The sequence below is a fragment of the Aulonocara sp. 'chitande type north' Nkhata Bay genome, linkage group LG6, assembly GCF_057382095.1.
Source record: "Aulonocara sp. 'chitande type north' Nkhata Bay isolate Kocher_YH1m ecotype deep benthic linkage group LG6, A_spYH_male_GT1.1, whole genome shotgun sequence".
NCBI classification, from domain to species: domain Eukaryota; kingdom Metazoa; phylum Chordata; class Actinopteri; order Cichliformes; family Cichlidae; genus Aulonocara; species Aulonocara sp. 'chitande type north' Nkhata Bay.
The window spans coordinates 39,671,174-39,690,995 of NC_141349.1; the positions used below are offsets into that span (position 1 = coordinate 39,671,174).

A 19,822-nucleotide genomic window follows, 5' to 3' on the forward strand; every position below is an offset into this window, starting at 1 on the left:
GCATGAATGTGTACATCTATCAGTGTGACGAGATCAAAGCAGTGCAGGCATGACTGAGTTTTAAGATCTAACGCGAACAAAAGTTCAGTACATTCTCTGGTGTCTGTCTGAATGGTGAGTATTTACTTAGAGCATTATAGTTAATAAAAGACAAAGTTACAAAAGCACTTGTGGGTTCGGCCATTTTTTCCTCGACAGCGGAACGCAGTTGAATCAACTAAAATTAAACTGGGACAGTACTGAGCATACTTTTTGCAAGATGTACAAATTCATGATCTTAACAGAATATATTTTGCCAGGGTTTGTGCTATACCAAGTCTGACATGCATTATCCCGTGGAGCTATAAATGTGAAATGTATGAATCAGTTGGCTCTGACATTAAATGGGCTTTAACCTCCCAGCATATGAGTACAGACTGCATTATGTGTAATTAAGTCAATGTGAGAACATAGCAGTTAAAGGTAACTGTGAACAAATGATTATTTCCAGTGTTTTTCTCGTGAACAGTCTCCTGTTGTGACAAATGGAAATTGAGGACAATGTGCAGACAGCACACAGTCATGGACTCAATAGACCATGCCAACATGCACCAATCAATAGGCACTTTTGATATTAATTAATACTTTAACAAATCTCATGTGCATAAGCACTGGTGAAATTCTGTCCACCAGGTTTTAAAGAGTGTCATTTTGGTATTAAGTTAATCAGAAAAAGCTAGGAGCTAAAATTGCTACACGCCAAGGGTTTTGCTGTTGATTTGGCATGCTCTTAACAACGCTTCACTTTTTTTTTTTTTTGCAGAAAACAGAAAAATGGAAATTTCCATTAAAAAATACCCACATACGTGCAGATTTAGACATCATTACATTACTCACCAAGCACATTGGGAAAAAACGAAACAAAACTCTGACTTTTTCAGACACATACTTGTCCTGAAATGTATATAAACAGAGAGAAGATTGTGTTTTGCGAAAAATTCATCCTAAAAAAATGCAAACAAAATGATATCAACATCAAGTGATGAAGATCTGGTCCTAATGCTTCTAAACAAGAAAAGTAATAAACTGAGATTCTGGGTTCATCTCATGAGAAGTTCAGCAGCAGAGAGAATTTAATGCTTTGATCCAGGAGTTGTATCATGAACTCTTTCATACATTTTTCAAGATGTCATTGGGGCAGTTTGAACGCTTGTTAGCAGAGATGGGATCATATCTGAGGCAGAGAAATAATTTCAGAGGGCCGACTGACCCAGAGCAGTGTCTAGCTTTGAGTCTGAGGTAAAATAGCATTATTTTACTCGGTCCACATCATTGTATATTCAGTGCATACCAGTGCACATTCTGAGATACGAGCCCACTTGTTGCCAGATGTAGTGATCTGATTGGACCGATCTGTTTATTCGCATTAAAAAACAAAAACAAAATTGAGCTTGGAGCAAAATAACTAACTAAATTCATTTGTCCAGCAAAGTTATGCAGTTGGCGTGAATGACTGCATTAAGAGTAGGTAAGCCACAAACATATTTGATGCACAAAATATTTGCAAAACCTTTATATGTTCACTGTGTAAAGGACTTTATTGTGTCAGAGCTAAAGCTTTGGATTTCTGGGCCTTAAATACAATATCACCATGTGATCAACTAGGCTGCTATTACTTCGGAAGAGTTTATGGCTCATACCATCTGTGGCATATTGATGAAAAAAATTAAATAAATAAAATTAAATAAATGCATTACTAATTAGATGCAAATTTAGGTCATTTTCATAGGGTTCACCTTAACTGTTTTTATGACCACTGAAACCAAATGACACCCAATCAAACCGGACAACTAGCTAGTCATTGTTGCACTTTTCTATCGCACTGTCTTGTTTCTGTATCGTTCTGTTCTGTCTGGTGTTGCACTGTTTTTGTTTTTTGCAATTTTTTCACACTTGCACTATGTAGTCCTGTGTTGATTGTCTGTTATATGTAGCATCATGGTCTTAGAGGAACGTTGTCGTACGTTTCACTGTGTACTGTACCACTGCTCATGGTTGAAATGACAATAAAGCCACTTGACTTGACTTGAATGTAGCCGAGTATTTACCAAGTGAAGAGGCAGCTTTCCTTTGGCCTCAGAAATCAAAACGCGACAGGTGGGGCACTGTAAACTCCAACACAGCAAATCTGATGGTATTATCAGACATTAGCCAAGATAGCAAGTAAAGGGTGTAAAATGTTGTAAATAAAACAAAAATGTTTCAAAATATGGACATATTTAGTCAGAGAAAATGTTAAATGTATTATTTTTAAAAAGAATAAGGTTTTTGGGTTCAGTCAATCGACTTCTGAATTTGCTTAAATACCAATGAATCTAAATTTTAAGAGAAGTTATGAAGATAAAACCTATAAATCTCTCAGTCACTGGTTGACAGACATTTAGGTTTCTGTTTCCAAAAAGTGTCCATGAGGGTTCCTAAACATACATTAGATGAGGAGGTGTGTTGCAAATTAAGTAATTTACAGATAGGACGTAGATGACCGGTGCAATGACTGCAACCTTTCTTAGTATCTAAATATATCTCATTTTGTGTGCATATACGAGCACCTCGTTCTCACTATGTAAGTCTAGTTTAATGGAACTGGTGGACTGAACGATTATGTCTTCTCTGGATTCAGAACATTTTTGAAGCAGAGGCACAAATCTTCCCAAGCATGTTGTGTAATTTCAAAAATGCATGGTCACCAAAGAAAAACTTAGAATACCGAGAAGCCTGTGGAGGGTTTCTGAACCTGCAGCAGTGGTAGCTAAATGCATGAAAGCAGCTTGGGAATAATTTCAGACACATTCTTTAGGCAGCCTCAAAAAAAAAACCAACAAAAAAAAATCTTGCTCTTTTTTAGTCTCTTTGGAATCTGAATGATATTTCAGTCAAAGGCGAGAGCAAAAGCCTGTGGTTGTGTGGGTGAAATTCGGATACCATCCAATGTTCAAAGCCTTGAAATACATACGCCACACAATGTTAAAGCATTCCTTTTCACAATTTACAATGCATAAACATGATGGTTTACAGAGGCCCAGGGTGATTATTTGCACAGAGGTCTAGTTTCAGCTATTTCAGGTTTTTCTCGAGGCTGCCCGGCGATGTCGCCCCACAAAGTGATTCTTGAAAGTGTTAAACCACAGTCCCCCAATCCACCCCAACCCACCCACACCCATCTTCTGTGAACATAAAAAATTGAGTGTTTAGACTTCAAATATCTAACACAGACTGACCAGACAGCACAAGCTGCATAGAGCAACGCACGGCTGTCAGAAAAGAAAAGAAAGTATCGAGTACTTATGTTGCTTTACGTGATAAGTGCGCTGATTCATTGCTCTCGTATCACACACAGTCCTATGAATGAGGGAAAGGTCTGTTTCATTTAAAGTAAGCACTGCTTCTGTGATTTCATGACAGCAAAATTGTTGTTTCACTTAAAAGAGCTGACATATAAATCCAGGTTGCACCTCAGCACTCGGTTTTGCTCCAGGTCATGTATTCATTGCATTGTCTTCCTGCACGTACAGAACATGAACTTACTGTCAGCCACTCTGATATCACAAGAGAGAATGCACCAATTTCTCATTTTTCAAAACTTGTGAAAAACCTAAGCAGAGCAGCATCTCCACAAGGGCCTCACTGATGTATCTTAAAAGACTGCGACTTCTCAGTTTGCATTTGATTCTGTGTCTTTTCAGCAGCCGTGCGAGAAAGCCAGTTATGGGAAAACTGCAAAAGGGAGAGACAGGACGAGCTCGTGGGCCTTCAGAAGTCTTGTCAAAAGCCTTTCCTTTCTACGCTTTGTCCCACCGATATTCATCTTGCCAGTTGAAAAGTGAAGACGGCAAAAACTTTGGGCTTGAAAAGAACTTTTCAACTTCTAAGAGATACCTCGCAACAGGATTGAGCATTTGAAAAAAAAAAAAAAGAAGAAATGAAGAAAAAGAACGAAACAGTAGGAATGGAAGGGACTTCCAGACCGAGAGGCATGTTAAAAATCAGATACCACAACTGAAAAATGGAGCAAAGATGAATATAGCATTGTCTTCTGGTGAAAAGACGAACCAGACACACCCTAGCACGCTCTGTGTACCCACATGCTTAAAATCCATTTGACACATCCCAATAAACATATACTTAATCTTCCGATATTTCCTCGGTCGGCATGTGCCTTTGTGTACGCGTGTGCAGCATGAGACGGATACAGACATAATAGAAGGAGAGAGATTGTGTGGGTGGGGTGATGGGCATATGTTTATGCATTAGCCACAACCGTCAGTTACACCTTGTTAGACACAATCCTCCTCAGATGTGTCATCCTGCAGCGTGCCGCTAAAAGAAAAGTTTAATAAAGTTTGAACACCATTTACTTTATCTCAAAGATCAGTGGGGCCTTTCAAAATTTGCCGAGCAAAAACTTTCGCTCCACATCTTTTTACCTCAACTCCGCTCGTCTCTGAAAAGAAAGCTGACTTCATCACCGCACCTCAAGAGTTTGACGAAAATGAACGCTAAGCTCTTGAATCCTTTCTTTCTTTTGCTCAATGGCAAAATGAATAAATGATATTCCTCCCTTTAATCGACGCACTCAGCCATAACAAAGAGACTTTGAGACACTTTGAGGACACCTAACGATCAGAAGCATCAGGAGGTGCTCTTCGTTTTCGTTGATGGACAGGCAGATCAAAAAGCAAGCCCCTTAAACGCTTCTACCCACTTTAGAATAATCGCGCCTTTTCCCTCTTTCAAGCACAAAGTGGGAAGAGAGAATAATCGTTTCATCTTTTCTCTCTTCTCCGCTTTCAAAGTTATTTTGCCCATGATAAAGCAGTCTGTATTGACGACTTCGAAGGTGCCTTGTCTCTTGAAAGAAGTGACATTTTATCTATATATAGTGTTAGAGTGTGCTTCAATTTAACTTTGTCTGGCGCAGAGCATGTCTAGTGTTGATGTGGCTGACAGCTGCTGCTTGAAAGACACAGAGAAAGTACTGAAGATTCAAATGAAGTTTTTCTATGACGACAGGGGCTTGATGTATGCTAATCAATCGATGGTGTAGAAAATATGCTTGCTGGTTGGGAGAGAGAAAGGAGAGAGCGTGAGTGACAGAAACTTGTCAGACAGCACTCACCAAGATATCAAAAAGTCACAAAGTTTGCGTCGCCACACAAGAGCCCAAATCGCATGTGGTATCTGCTACAAAAGGTCTAACTTGAGAAGTGCTGCATTTGATTTAAAGGAACAGAAATTGGGACAATTCTCCATATGGTGTGGCAGAAAGCAGGATTCTTCTTTTTTTTTTGAGGAGGGAGGGGGGCACGCTTTGTCTGTGTGACACCTACAGTGAATTCCTGAGAAAATTCTCTGTCTAGGTCTGTCTGAGTCTCTTCCATCCTTCAAAGGACATGGGCCATAGGATGTCGAATTTACATTACAAAAGACCCCAAACTGTCTCAGCCGGTTAAGGTGTAACGCATGATCAAATGGACACGTCAGATCAAATATATCAAACATCGATATCGAATAGAACAGATCATGAAAGAAGGACAAGACATCTGGTTTAAAAACACTCAGTTGGGGCTCAGAAACATTCTTTTCCTATACTTTTTCAGAGCTGTTTAGAGGCTTAGCCAGATGCTTGCAAGTTTACCACCTTGAAGCTTCTCTCCAGGCTACCTGACAGTCAGAGGGTTTGGGTAAAATCACAACGTCTGAGTTGCCGCTGCTCATTTCGACTTTCAGCTCAGACTCCCGAGTTTTCATAGTGCAGTAAAAGTAAAAGAAAAAAAATCAATTCCAGATGTGGATCCCTGCGGAATTCCAGGAAACAAATACTAAGCTGTTCATCTGCACGTTTCAAACTGTATGCTTCAAAATCAGCTGGGTAAGATTCAATCATCAGTGAATATTGACAGAGATGCACCATACTGGCCTCTTGAATGCAAACTTTTTAGACAATTCCAAGCCTATACATGGATCTCAATCACATGTGACTTAGTAATGTACTTTTGTTACTCAAAAGAGACAAAGAGTGTCAAAAAATGTAAACATCAGATTGAAGCTGATGCATATAACCTCTCTCATATTTACAGATTTGATGTGCTCATGCTGGCACAAATGTAGTCACACACACACAAACCACAGATGTGTTATCACCAAATGTGATTAACACTGTAAAACGATTAACATCATGGTATTTATTCAAATCGCAACATCAAACAAATTCTTTCTTCTTTTTTATCTGACTGATCAGAGAAGTTACTGTCAGGGGAGAGAGGCGCCTTCCGATCAGCTCACCATCGTGCGTCCAGCGCGATCGGCCAAACAAGGCCTGCGCTTTCAGCTCAACTCCCTCGCTCTCTTTTATCATTTACAGAGGGAGCGTGCCACACCAGCGCCGTCCTCGGCCCGAACAAGGCCGCTCACTGTCAGGCGGACAATGGACAGTAGAGCTGGAGGTGGCAGCGGAGTCATTGTGACAGATGATGTCAGGAACATCAGACGCTGATGCTGCCAGACACCAAGCAGAGGGTGACGGGGTCAAGAGAGAGGGCGGACAGCAAAATGGTAAACAGTGACACGGGGCTGTGGGGTCGAGGGGGTGCAGAATGTGAATGGAGAGAGTGTTTTTTGTGTGAGTGTTCCTGGTACTGCTGAAAGAAATACACTCTCTGAATAAAGAAAACAGTCATGCGTGCAGTCCCAGACCAGAAGAACTTTAACTGCAGCAGTGCAGTGATGCCATTTGATAAAGCAATCGTGTGTGCTCTGATATTTGTGCATATTATCTCAGAGCACAGCTTTCAATAGTATATCCCACACTCTTCACTTCAGAGGAGTAGAGCAACAGTCACTATACTCAAATATTTCTTCACTATATAATCTATAGCCAAATCTTTAATAATGCAAATTCAGCTGGTTCTAGGAGGCAGGATGAGCTCATAATCCTATTACATCATGATTCTGAGAGTTTCATTTTATAGCTTTATAGACTTTAAACCAAAGGCAGAGCACGGGTGAAATAAAAGTGCCAGATACTCCTGAGGAGCATAAAAAGCATTTGAAATCCCTCTGTTAGGAGCCTCGCCTTAGATTTGGACTCCAAAGTTTGGAGGACCAAAAGCATTTTGTGCTTCAATAATGTATTAAAACAGTAAATTCATTTTTAATCATTTTATTTATTTAAACATTACTAAAGTAATTTATTATTTAATTTAAAATGAAAACCCATCCATCCCATCCATTCTCTTCCACTTATCCTTTCCAAGGTCGCTGGGGAGCTGGAGCCTATCCCAGCTGTCTTAGGGCAAGAGGCAGGATACATCCTCCACAGGCTGCCCCTCTATTGCAGGGCTGACATATAGACACAGGCTACGTCCATACTAGCCCGGATAGATTTGAAAACGGCGTTTTCATCTGAAAACGCTCCGCATCCACACTAGCGTTTTCAGTCGTTTTCACAGAGTCGTGTGTCCACAATGAAACAGATGAAAACGCTTACGTCCTGCGCATGCGCAAAAGTGAGTGAAACTTAAAGAATTTGAAAAAAAGCTATCTGGAGCATGTACAAACTGATATTCATCTTTTTTAGGGCAGTCAAAATTGAGAGCAATCAAAACAACCGCTGTATAATGCACTGCACTATCTTTGTATATTTGGTCACATGACTGCATCACATGACTAAAATACATCATCGTTTTAGAAAGTCTGCGTTTTTGTGTGTCCACGCTGCAACGAGACAGCCGCGTTTTTCCTTGAGGAAAGCGCCGTCTCAGTGTGGACGGGAGGCCAAAGCGCAGAGAAAACGATGCGTTTTCAAAGGAAAACGCATTAGTGTGGACGTAGCCCCAGACAAACATTCGCACTCAGATTCACACCTGAGAAAATGCTGTTTTCGCGTTGCAGTGTGGACTGCGAAAACGGAGGCTCTCGAAAACGATGATGCATATTAGTCAAATGATGCAGTCATGTGACCAATTCAACTGAGATGGTGGACGGCATTGTACAGCAGTTGTTTTGTTTGCTCTCAAAACTTGGCACTTTTCCTCAACATTTTGCTGCGACGTTTCAAAGAGCCGGAAAGTAAATAAACCGCAGACGGAAATGATGCAGGTAAATGGTCTTACGTTTTACGCATGCGCAGTACAGGAACATAGTGTTTTCAGTGTGGATGAAAACGATCAAAAACGATAGTGTGGACGTGGAGCGTTTCACTTATCCTGATTAGCATAGACGTAGACTTAGAGTTACCAATTAGCCTATCCCCACCAACTGCATGTTCAAAACCTCAGTTCAAAAACCTTTTTCAATACCCCAAATAGATTTTCAAAACCTGTTTTTTAAAAGAGTACAATTTAAAAAAGAGAAATATGTAAACGTATTCAAAAATCAAAGATTTTTTTCTGACATTTAAAATGGCGATTCCACTCCTCATTTCCAATACCATTTCTTCCCTGCACTTCTCTTTACTCTCTTTACTCAAACTGTGTTGTAGTGATGTCATCAAGGTTTATCCAAAACTCAGGCTTAGACAAATTTTTGTGTCAGCCTTTGTTAAAATCTTGCGTTCTGATTTTGAAAAAGCTTCTACGGAGCAGTATGGTGCTAGTAAAAAAGGAAAAAACATGAAATAGTAATGTTTGCTGTGTGATATTGAACATCCAGAGCTTTTAGAGGGTGCACATCTATGAGTTGTTTCAATTCTTTGTGGCGGGCATGCTTGACGTGTGACACCACACACGAGGCAAGCTAAAGTGGGTGTCCACATATCAAGCAACCAGAAGCGACGTGGGCCCAGAGACCACAGAAAATCAATGACATTCAGAGACTTCAAGCAGCAACAGGAGAAGTAACCGCTGGCGATGTGAAGTTTTGAAACTTTTCTCAACTTCAAGGTGGGCAATTGAAGCACTGCCAATTACAGGAGAGGCTACATTTGAGGAGGTGGTAAATACATTGCAGGGCTCCATCAGGGCTGGGCAATTAATTTACCCAAGGGGTCATATGAGAAACTGGGACTGTTGTGGAGGGTTGCACCCTTAGCGTTAGAGCGTTACCTAGGCAACAGGAGTCAGTATGTGGACCAAGCTTCAATCAGCAGTTTGCATAAGCTAATTGCTATTTGGGCACTTGTGTGATGACAAAATGTTTTGATATTTCTGAGTGCTGTTATACAAATTACTGTCACACATTTTTTTTCTTTCCACCAGCAAATAACCATGAAAAACAGACAATTGTGGAGAATATCGGGTATTTAATTTGGATTTAGCACAAATGATCCTTAATGCCAATTACTAACATTGTACACAGTCACCACAATGATCAGTTTCCTTTTCTTTTTTGGGTCTGTGTCGCAGGTTATTTCTGTAAAATAACACAAGTCCAGTCTGAGGGGACTCAAAGTCAGGATATTACTGCATTTGGTGAAGTGATATTCACAATAAAAAAAAGTCTTCCTAATACGAGTTCCTTGGCATTATGAAACACTGGCTGTATTTAGCAGACTCACCAGACTGCACAGTTTTGATCATTTAAAATGTGTAATTATGCATCTGGTCTCTACTGCTGCAGGGAAGAAGAAGGGGAAACTACCAAGAAAGGCATCAGAGTGTGTTTTGAGGTGCATTCGAATGTGTATTTTTAGAGCTGCTGTTGTTGGAGGAGGAAACACTGTGGAACTGAGCAAAAACATTTAGACAAGCTTGTCTTTATGTTGAGACTTCACTCTACTGGTTGCCTCCACAGTCATGCTGTGGGATGAAACAATCTGTTGTTGCTCTGACACCTGTTTTCATGGCTAACTCCTCATATTAGTTGAACTGGGTCTGGGAAAAGAAGACACATCGAACCACCCACTCACTCTAAACCGCAGTTCCCCTCCTCGGCTTCATGCTCACACTTAATTGTCTTAGTAATTAGAGACACAGCTTTGTCTGCTATACGCAGTAATGCTACAGTATTTGCACACGCATTTGGACTGGGGTCTTCTTTAAGCCAACAACCTTCCCCCTGCACATCTGTTGTTGTTTGATGGCTTAAGGGCCACATAGCCACGCTGGGCTGACAATGATGACAACAAGATCGGCAAGAAGGTCTGCACAGAGCAGTAGACAAAAACAAGTCATATTAATACACAACCTGTAAGGAAACTTTAACAGCAGTTACATAAAGTCGTGATTTTGGATATAGAACTGGATGGGACAGACAAATACTGTACCAGTTAAAAGAAGATGTTGGCTCATTATGTTGTGTATCCATGTATTTAATATATCATTTAATATGGAGGACATGATAAGGCACGCACTCAAAGTTCTGAAACTCTAACATTTCGTTAAGACCATCAAGAAGAAAATGGTCGAAACAAAAATACACTAACTCTTTGTTCCCCTGAAGCATGCACACAGGCGCACCTCTGGAAGAGTTTCACAGTCATTTAACATCCAGGCATCCATTAAAAAACAGATTTTAACAGAGTTAGAAGTTAGCAGGAAGTTAGCTCGCTAGTTTCCACCCAAGCATAATATGCCACGCTCTGAAAAAATTAAAACGTATAGCTCTGCTTTTGCTTCCAACATAAATGAAGACAGAAAACTAAACAGCAGTGAGGTTTGTAGTGTTACTGAAGTTTGGCAAGCTTAGGGTGACCATATTTTGATTTTCAAAAAAGAGGACACATGAAGAACATGAAGAAGAAAATTTTAACATATTTAAATGATGCCTTCTCTGTGCGGTTAATGAATGGTGAAACAAAAAATGTCATATAAGCTTTTACAAGTCAACAAGGGCAAAAAACTAACTTGAAAAACCTCTGCAGAACAACAACTCACAAAGCAGCAGCTCGGGGATGACATCACACATATGAGTCCTCTGTAGGAAAACCCGGACATTTTCATCAATCTCGAAAATCCGCCTGGACGCCTCGGACAGAACATTAAAAGTGGGGAAGTGTCTGGGGGAAAGAGGATGGTTGGTCACCATAGGCTGGCTGGTATATAATGATGTGCTACGTGATGGCTACCGACACAGCTATGTTAGCATAATATAAACACAGTGAAGCTGGAGGAACGCTAACTTTTTTCCACCTGATAAAAGTTATCGCGAGGATTCCCGACGGTTAGGGACAAATGCAGTTGCATGGCAGGATGCTGTAAACGGACCAAACTTCAGTCAGGAGAACAATAATCCATCCACAAGTCATTAATATAATGCTGCATGCTGGGCTGTGGTTACATCGCAAGGTTTTAAAAACTGAGCTTTAAAATGAACAGTAGTAATAAAATCTGATAGAGGCGGACAGTGATCATTGACCTTTAGGGGCTTGTACAGGATACAGAGCATTAAAATATGTTAAAAACACAATAGCCTTAATAAATGCAGAGTAGTTTGGACCCAGAAGCAGGGTTCATATGCCATCACTTAAAGACCAGATTCTTAGGTAAAACTGACAGAAACCTTTGAAATGTTATCAGATCTGACAGGAGATTCAATGTCGCTGTGCCCACTGAAATTAAAATGATGTCTATCACCAGATTTATTTAGATACAGATTTCAAGTTAAATTCCCAGAGTCCACAGATGATGACTGTCAAGTTGTGAGACTTGCTTTTCAAGGGACTTTGCCAAATACTCATCATCAACGTTTCTATATGATGGCTTTACATTTTGTAGATAAAAAAAAAGCAAAATTGATTTAAGTGTGCAATGAGATATGAAGAACAATTGTAATTCCTCCGCACCAATCAGCAAAAATAAGAATCTGAAAGAAATGAAAATAGCAGTTTATCTGCAGTATTTGTAGCTTGAGGAGTTCTTGAGTCTTTTTAAAACGAGTTATTTCCTTTATAGCATCTAAGACCTGCTAAGTAAAGCCATCAAAAAATTTGGACGTCTCACTCCCGTTACACGACAGTTTATAGAACCATTTTCTGGATGGCATGGCGTAGAAATAAAAGCGAACATCCAACCTAGCTGCTACGTGTCTCTTCACTCGAATACTTCTTCTTGTATTCAGGCAATTGATTCGTCTCTATATGGCAACGCAAATATGAAAGGCCCGCTTGTGTGAATGCGTGGGAACATCAAAACAGTTTTAATTGTGGCTAATCCTGGACTAAGATTCTTTCTAATGGGAAATCTTCAGTGAAGATGCTCCGACTCAATTTCCATCTGGGATTATTGAACTCTTTCATTCACAGGCTTACATCTCACTGTGGATAATCATCCATGTCCTGGCTCACAATTATAAAAAATGGAAATATATATATTTATATGGTGCAAACGCACATCCACAGTCAAACACACACACACTTGCAGTTGTTTATCTACTGTAATGTGGTGATACTGTAACCTTGCTGAATGTAGCCTAGTGTGAATTTCAGATGTGTTCTTTGCTCTTTTCTTTTTTTTGCTTTTTGGAAGGGAACACGAGGCCTAGGACGCCCATGTAGGTCAAAAACAAATCCTGCGCCTCAAGCTGGGAAGCCAGAAACTTCTTTGAGCATCTGAGGGAAAGGAGCAGGAGCACTGAGTTTCTTCCAGGTGCTGCTTTTCACAGTGGTAATCCTGCCACGGCGTGACTGTGATTTTTACAGAAAATCTCTCCAAACAGGGCCCAGATGGTGGGAGGTAGAAGTGCGTGCGCACGCACACACACACACACACACACACACACACACACACACACACACACACACACACACACACACAGAGAAAACACATTCATTCACAGACACACAAACACACACACATAAAAGCATAGGACTTGTATACAGACACAGCTGTACACTTATAAAGTACAAACCTCACACACACACACACACACACACACACTAAAGGTGAGAACTGACTTGTTGCTCCTGGGTGGTCTCTGTGTAAAGATAAGGCCAGGCAGGAATAAAGCCTGTTACGTTACGTTGAGGCTCAAGCTCGGGACTGTTTCGTTATGTTCCTCTTTCATACACATGTGGAATGTCTGCGGCAGAGAAAGAGCCTGCTCCTTTCTAAGTTTAGCTCCGATTACAGAGGGCTTTCTTAATGACAATGAGTCAGGAATGAAGCTGTATAAACCTCCTCCTCGGCTCTATTTCTGCTCTCATCAGCTCTGTTTGTGGAGGAGTTATACGTGTCCTAATACAGAAGACACCTCTCCTTTGTAGTAGTGTTGGTCAGGCATGACGATCCTGACGGTGGTTAGCATGTGGAGGATGTGGAAACGGAGGACGTTTGAAATGAAGAGATAAAAGAGTTAATCTTCCACCGTTTCTAAACCGATCCCCTCCATAGCTTCCTATTTAAGTACAAGGGAAGAAAGAGGAAAAAGAACTTGCTCCATCTCTCTGAGCCTTTCTCCATCTCTCTCTCTGTCTGTTTCATGTGGTTACTGGAACAACAATGTACATTCTGAGTGCTAGGCCTTTGATGTTGTTGCATTCACGGAGCCGTCTTAAACCGGAGGAGAAAGAAGAGGGTGAAAAAGACGCAAGAGAGATTCTGTGGTGTGTTTTTGGTCTCTCTCTCTCTGTCTTTCTCTTTCCATCTCTCTCTCTCTCACTGGCAAGGCATCTGACATCTCCCGGCAAAAGACAAATTCGGTTTCGCCTGTTAAGTCGTCAGTCAAAGCTTCGTAAGACTTTTTTTTTCTTTCTTGCTCTCTCTCTGCCTTTTTCTCTCCCTCGCGCTCTGTCTTTGCTTCATTTCCGTGGATGCGGTATTGTGTAGGCCGCTTACACGCTTTTCAAACAATAACAGTTCACCCCCCCACCACAAGTTTCCTCTCTGCCAGAACCCTACACATGCCAGCACATCCTTTACAGATCCTTGAACCAACAACAAACGTTAAGCATTTTCACCGCCGAGAGAGATGAGGGGCCCATCCGCAAGCCCCTGTGTAATTAAACTAGATCTAATACTGTTATATGTTTCTTTTAGAAAGGAGCGTTTCGGGGGTTTCTTTCTCACAGTGGTGAATACGAATTCCCAGGTCGGCATAATGTTCTGCGTATGGGACGATAGGAAAGGAACACTGCAGGTCTCAGACAGCCTGCAAAATTGTGATTCTCTGAGCTTCGACGGCCTCTGATTATAATTCCTTTCTTACAATCACAGTGTTTATGTGCTTTTAAAGGATACGATTATACTAAAAGAGGAAAAACATAGGAAACAAACGTGTGTTTTTATCCCAGAGCATCAAATACTACACGCAAGGTGAGTTGATGCAATTTCCATGAAAATATTTAACTGACACATGAAAATGGCCCCCTTTTAAAGAACAGTGGAGGTCATATTAAGAGGCTGCAGAAGTACTGTGGAGTAAATGACAGGTACAGCAGCCAGGAGATCTTCTAGAAGGAAGGCTCACCACTAAACATGGATCAAAAGTAAATGTAATTTGGATGCCTCTATCTAAATAAACGACCACACGTTTCGTTTCAAGGATCAGTGAAACATAAAAAAATGCACAAATAGAAATGAAATTAAAATCATAGAAAATGTCTTTCCATGTTTAGCAACTTGGTCCTAAAATATGATTTAAGAAGCTTGTTTCTGCCAAATGTTTCATAGCACTGCTTCTTATACGGCTGTGAACCTCTCCTGTATGTGTACGTCAGGACAACAACATGTTTGGTTCATTTTCAGCTGTTGATTGGCTCTTTGGGGACATAGCAACTTAATTTAGTCCTAAAGTACTATTTAGTTTATAGGGATCAGGCATTTTTTCTCCACAATAAAACTTGATAAAACTGTCTTATTTGAAGCCTTGAGAATGAGGATGAACTAAACTATCACTAGTCTCATCCTATTATTCCAGGCTTTCGACAGCGGGCATGTGTCGGAAGCACCACGAGAAACAGTGAGCCAAGTCTATTCTTGCACATACAGTACTACCTCGCACTGAAAGATTCCCGTCTTAATGCTTTTGTACATAGCTTTTCCACGAGGGTTATTTGGATTATTTCGCTGTTACATCTATGAAAACAATAAAAACCAACATCCTTCCAGTGCCTCTGTCCGTCACACTGACAGAAACACATCTCAATCTTCCCTCCATCGCTTGCCATCGCTTCACCTCCACCTCCAGTGCTGCTGCTTACACCGACGGCAGGAGGAGAACATGAAAGAGACAATCAAACGCGAGGCATCAGAGCTGTCATTGGTGTCTGCAGAATGCAAAGTGTTATCAGAAATATAGCTGAACCTGATCCTCTGGTGCTCTGTCCTTCCCACAGGCAAAGTTATCCTTTCAACTCACTGTGGCTTTCAATAACATGCAAACAAAAAAACATCGACAACTTCATAGAAGGCTGTGTGTGTCTGCGGTTATTCAGAGAACGCTGAATGGTCCTCTGCTAATGGTGTGGTATCTAATGCATGTTCTGAAAGAGAGGTTTATAAAAGAATACATGCGATCCTGTATTCTTTAATTAATGCTTCCCTGCAGGCCTTTATTTCAGTTTATCATCTATAATTTATTGTTATAGATGCCTCGAAATCATTAAAACTCTTCTAAGTGACAACAGACATAAGTTGCTCACAGAGTAAGTAGGTCTATAGCCTCTTTGAAACGCTGAACACAGTGGCGCTATTGTCACAATAAAGGGAGGTGTGAGGATGTGCAGGGAGAATACCCAGAAGCCTCAAATACCCCACTGTCGGTGCAGATGAAAGGGCCGCACCAAGCCAAATCACTTTATCAGCCCAAACAGCCTCTCTTATTGTTAGGCGCTTCTCAGACGTTGGGTGCTGAGATGTCACACCACTAATTGAGAGTCACAACAAGGCCCCTTGTTTGGCCTGCTCCACCGGTTGTGTACAGCTACTGTAATCACCACAATAATTTGGCTCCCTGAAACATCAAATGGCAGCGTGGAAGCTGCAGGAATTTGCATTGCAGCCTTTGATGTGGGAAATTTAAACAAAGCAAGCTCTCGCTCTCTTGAACGGTGTGAAGGTTACAACGTCCTGCCCTCCACTGTCTGTTATAACCCAGGGTTGACCTAAGGGCTTGTTTATCTTTTACACACAAAAGGAGACAGACATCGTTATTAAGACATACTAGCAAGAGCCCGCAAGTCTTGTTGATGGCGGTTTACATTGCACAAGAGTAGGAACCTTTACTCAATGCTCGACTTTAATCCAAAGCCATGCTAGCCGCTCCGTGTGGCTGTGTTTAAACACGCTCATACTCTGGGCAAAATGTTAACATCATGCTAACATGCTAATCTTTTACACGCACAATAGTATATTGAACGCAATGCTTAGCATATTAGGGTCAGGATGTTAACATTTAATATAGGTTAGAGTTATGGAAATTTTATTTCTCAAAGGTTTATGATCAATCCATGGTGGGAATACTATAACTAACTGTATTAAAGAGTCCCTCTTGGAATATTGTTGATTGACTAAAACAAGACTTTTAGAGGGAAGTTTGGTTTTTTGACTAATTCGAGGCCAAAATCAAACCCATAAGTACTGATACTCTACAAGGTCACCAAGCAAAATGTCTTCCTTCTTTAAAATGACCTTTACTGCATTTTCTTATTTTGTGTTTTGCACATAGAGTATAGGTATAGTTACATATGCAAATACAAGCACAACAAAAAAAAATCCAAAATTAAAAAAAAATCAGAGCAGCATACAATCAAAAAGTTTTTGCCTGGCTTTATGCAGTCCAATAAAAATATGTGTACACGCTTAATGCTTCAATTGGAATCAAAAGAAGAAATATCAGCCAGGTTCACTTTAATAACTGATCAACAGCAAATGTCACCACCTCTATGAAAGCTGAAGCATTAGCTGTTTGCTTGTCTGGACCATCCAAGTGTGTGTTAACACAATGTCACAATAATAGAACATCAGAACATGCTATGCTCAGAAAAACTACAAAAAACACAAGAGCTACTCCTTAAAGTCTGCAGGTGTCAGGCAACCAGATAAAGATGAAGACGTGTGTCCTGTCTGGAAGGGTTATAAGGAGAAAGCAGCTTCACTAAAGATGAACGTGGCTATACGGCTTAGGTTTACAAAGTTGCTGAACAAACCACTAGATTTCTGTAATAATGTCTTTTATATAGATAGGACCAAAGTAGAACTGTTTGGGACATCAGCACAATCATCCTTCTTCTTAGAGTCGAGCATGGTGGTGGAAGAGTAATGGTTTGGGCAATAGGACAGGGACACAGTGCGGTGACTGAGTTGGCCCTGTACTCCTCGGTATATCAGAGAATTCTAGAGTCAGACGTGAGGCCATCTGCTGGACTGTCCCGTGAAAACTCAGCAATTCCTCAAAGTGCAGAGTTGAGACAGCTCACCTGCTGTTCAAATCTTCTGTTTGCAACAGTATAACATAACACTGCTTGTTCCAACAGGGGATAAACTTAGTGGCTGAATCAATGACCACTATAAGATATTAAATGATCATATTTAACTGACTCGTTAAAGAGCTCAAGAATGAAGATGTGGAGTTGGAAATGAGCATATTGATGAGCAGATATGAGAATAGATTCCCTTTAATTAACAGTTTTTATATGAAAAGGAAGCAGCACACTGATTAACTAGAACACAAAGATAGCTGAAGACAGCAGTTTGCACACCCACAGATATTTCCTTAAAACTCAAATGAGTTGTGATGAATAATTAATTTAATACATTTCCGACCAATTTCAGATATTATTAGATACATATATAAATGTGCTTTCACAACAACCAGTTCTACGTTTGTTGTCTGGACAATATTGAGAGCCACACAAATTTAATGGCACATAGCTGGATGGATGAATAATACAGCAAAATAATAAACAAATTTATGAACCAAAGCCATCGGCAAACACAGCGACAGTAACCACACCCAAAGACTTATAAAATACGTCGCCTCATTTATATTCCTAATCTGCTTCCCAGCCACCTAAACCCACAACAGAAGAACACTTGACACTGATCTCATATCGCTATGTGTGAGTGACCTCATCCTTTCCTCTTCTCCCTCTGTGGCCCCCTCAGTGAGATCTGCATGCTCACTCAGCCATGCATACTGACGTCTAATCAACAGCAATTAACCCTGGCCTCTTTCATAGGCCGTGGAGCTCGGAGATAATGAAGACACCACTGTGTATTTATTTTCCTTTTTCCCACACACAGCGTTTGTCATCTGGAAACTTTTTTCAAGGCTCACTGACTTTGGAATGTGACTGCCAACACCATAAAAGCGTCCCCTCGATATTGCTGTCAATGCTGGGTGAACATAATTAAGACTGTGAAGAAAGCGATAAGACACGGAACAATTTGGAGATGGTTTTGATTTTTTCTACACACCTATTGCAATATTGCAGTTCTGGATGTTTTTCTAGGCATTATCCAACAGAGGTGCATGAGAGACTCCAACTGCTGGATTGGACATTGGCCAGACTTTAACATGCCAGCCCTCTAACACAAAGTCTGTGTCGTGTAGGGCTGAGTTGATATGCTAACAGTACAGAGAACAGTCTGGTGCTAACTCGGGCAAGATCCTTTCAAGTGGTTTCTTTACCAGATCCACACTGTGTATTTCCAATAATGCAATAGTGGCTGAAGCAGACTATCTCCTGCTGTGTGCTACAAATAAGAAAGAACAACTATGGATTTCTTTTAAAAAACGTCATTCTCCTGATATCGTCTTAAGTTCATATGAGAAAATGGCCATAGCCCATTTTGTATAGTGTAGTACCCTCTGGAAGATAGGAGCCAGCGTTGCTGAGGTGTGACAAACCTTGTTTCGGCTGTTTTAATTCCATTTCTTATTCCTTGCTGCTGAGATAATGGAGTTCTTCCTCAATCCATCCACTGTATCTTTGGTCTCGCTCCAGTCTATCTGACTGTAGGCTGAACTAGAAAACAAAGAGACACAAGAAACATCCAAACAGTGTTACGGTCTGCTGTTTCAGACAAAGGTATTTGCATTAGTTTGCAGGGAGATCTCTTTTTCGACAGAGTTTTGGAAGCCACATTGTAATCTTAAGCAGAAGAATGATTCAAGTGTCAGTCAATCTCCCCTGTGAGAAGCAGACAAGCTAGTTGGAGCCTTGGATGCAAAAATAGCATGGGAGATGGAGGACACCCTTGCTCTACCCCCACATCTGACCTTTGGCTCTTTGAAGAAAAATGTCTACATCAAATACTCTGAATTATCTATTCAAATGCCTGGAAACAATCTTTGGACAATGACACATCAATCAAACGTTCTGTGAACCGGGGGTGGTTGTTTATATAAATGCTGTCCATCTGGGGGAGAGATCTCAACAATGTTACATCTCTTTTTCTGTGGGGAGATGGCAGTAAAAAGAAAGAAGGAAGTTCATAGAAAAACTTAAAATTCGGCCTTTTTTTCTCTTCTTCTTTCTTTCCTCAAATCCCAGCGTGAATGTGTCGGCGAGCTCGTGGTATGCACCAAGATGAAAAGTAGAGGCCATCCCTTTGAAATCCTCCTCAAGTCAAAATTACCATTTCATTTCAACTCCAGCCAGGAAACGGAGAGCGGGGCCACTGCTAACTGCTTTGGGCATATCGTTATTTATTGTGTGTAAACTTTGTAGGAACATTGTTGCCTGGGAAAATGTGTTGTGTGGGTGGTAGAAGTGAGCAGTTGGAGCAACCACAAAGGGAGAGATCAGGCCTATTTTCTCTGTAGGAGGAACACATAAAAGTGAAAATAATGCCCATTATTACAGAAAAACAACATCAGCCTTCTTTGCTCATAATTGTCTAACAGCTGAGAAGTTACCACTGAAGCTAAACAACCAACCAGTTGACCCTATTTAGGTAACTGCATT

The 19,822-nt window shown here is 40.7% G+C and overlaps 1 protein-coding gene across 1 annotated transcript in view; it reads right to left on the reverse strand.

Moving 5' to 3' along the window:
* Positions 1-18,886, reverse strand: part of LOC147328494 (axin-2-like) — a 53,312-nt gene extending 34,426 nt beyond the window's left edge. The window contains exon 1 of the mRNA XM_086296892.1: positions 18,763-18,886. The gene's annotated coding sequence lies outside the window, so the exon portion shown is untranslated. The remainder of the gene's footprint in view (positions 1-18,762) is intronic.
* Between the last annotated feature and the right edge of the window lie 936 nt (positions 18,887-19,822).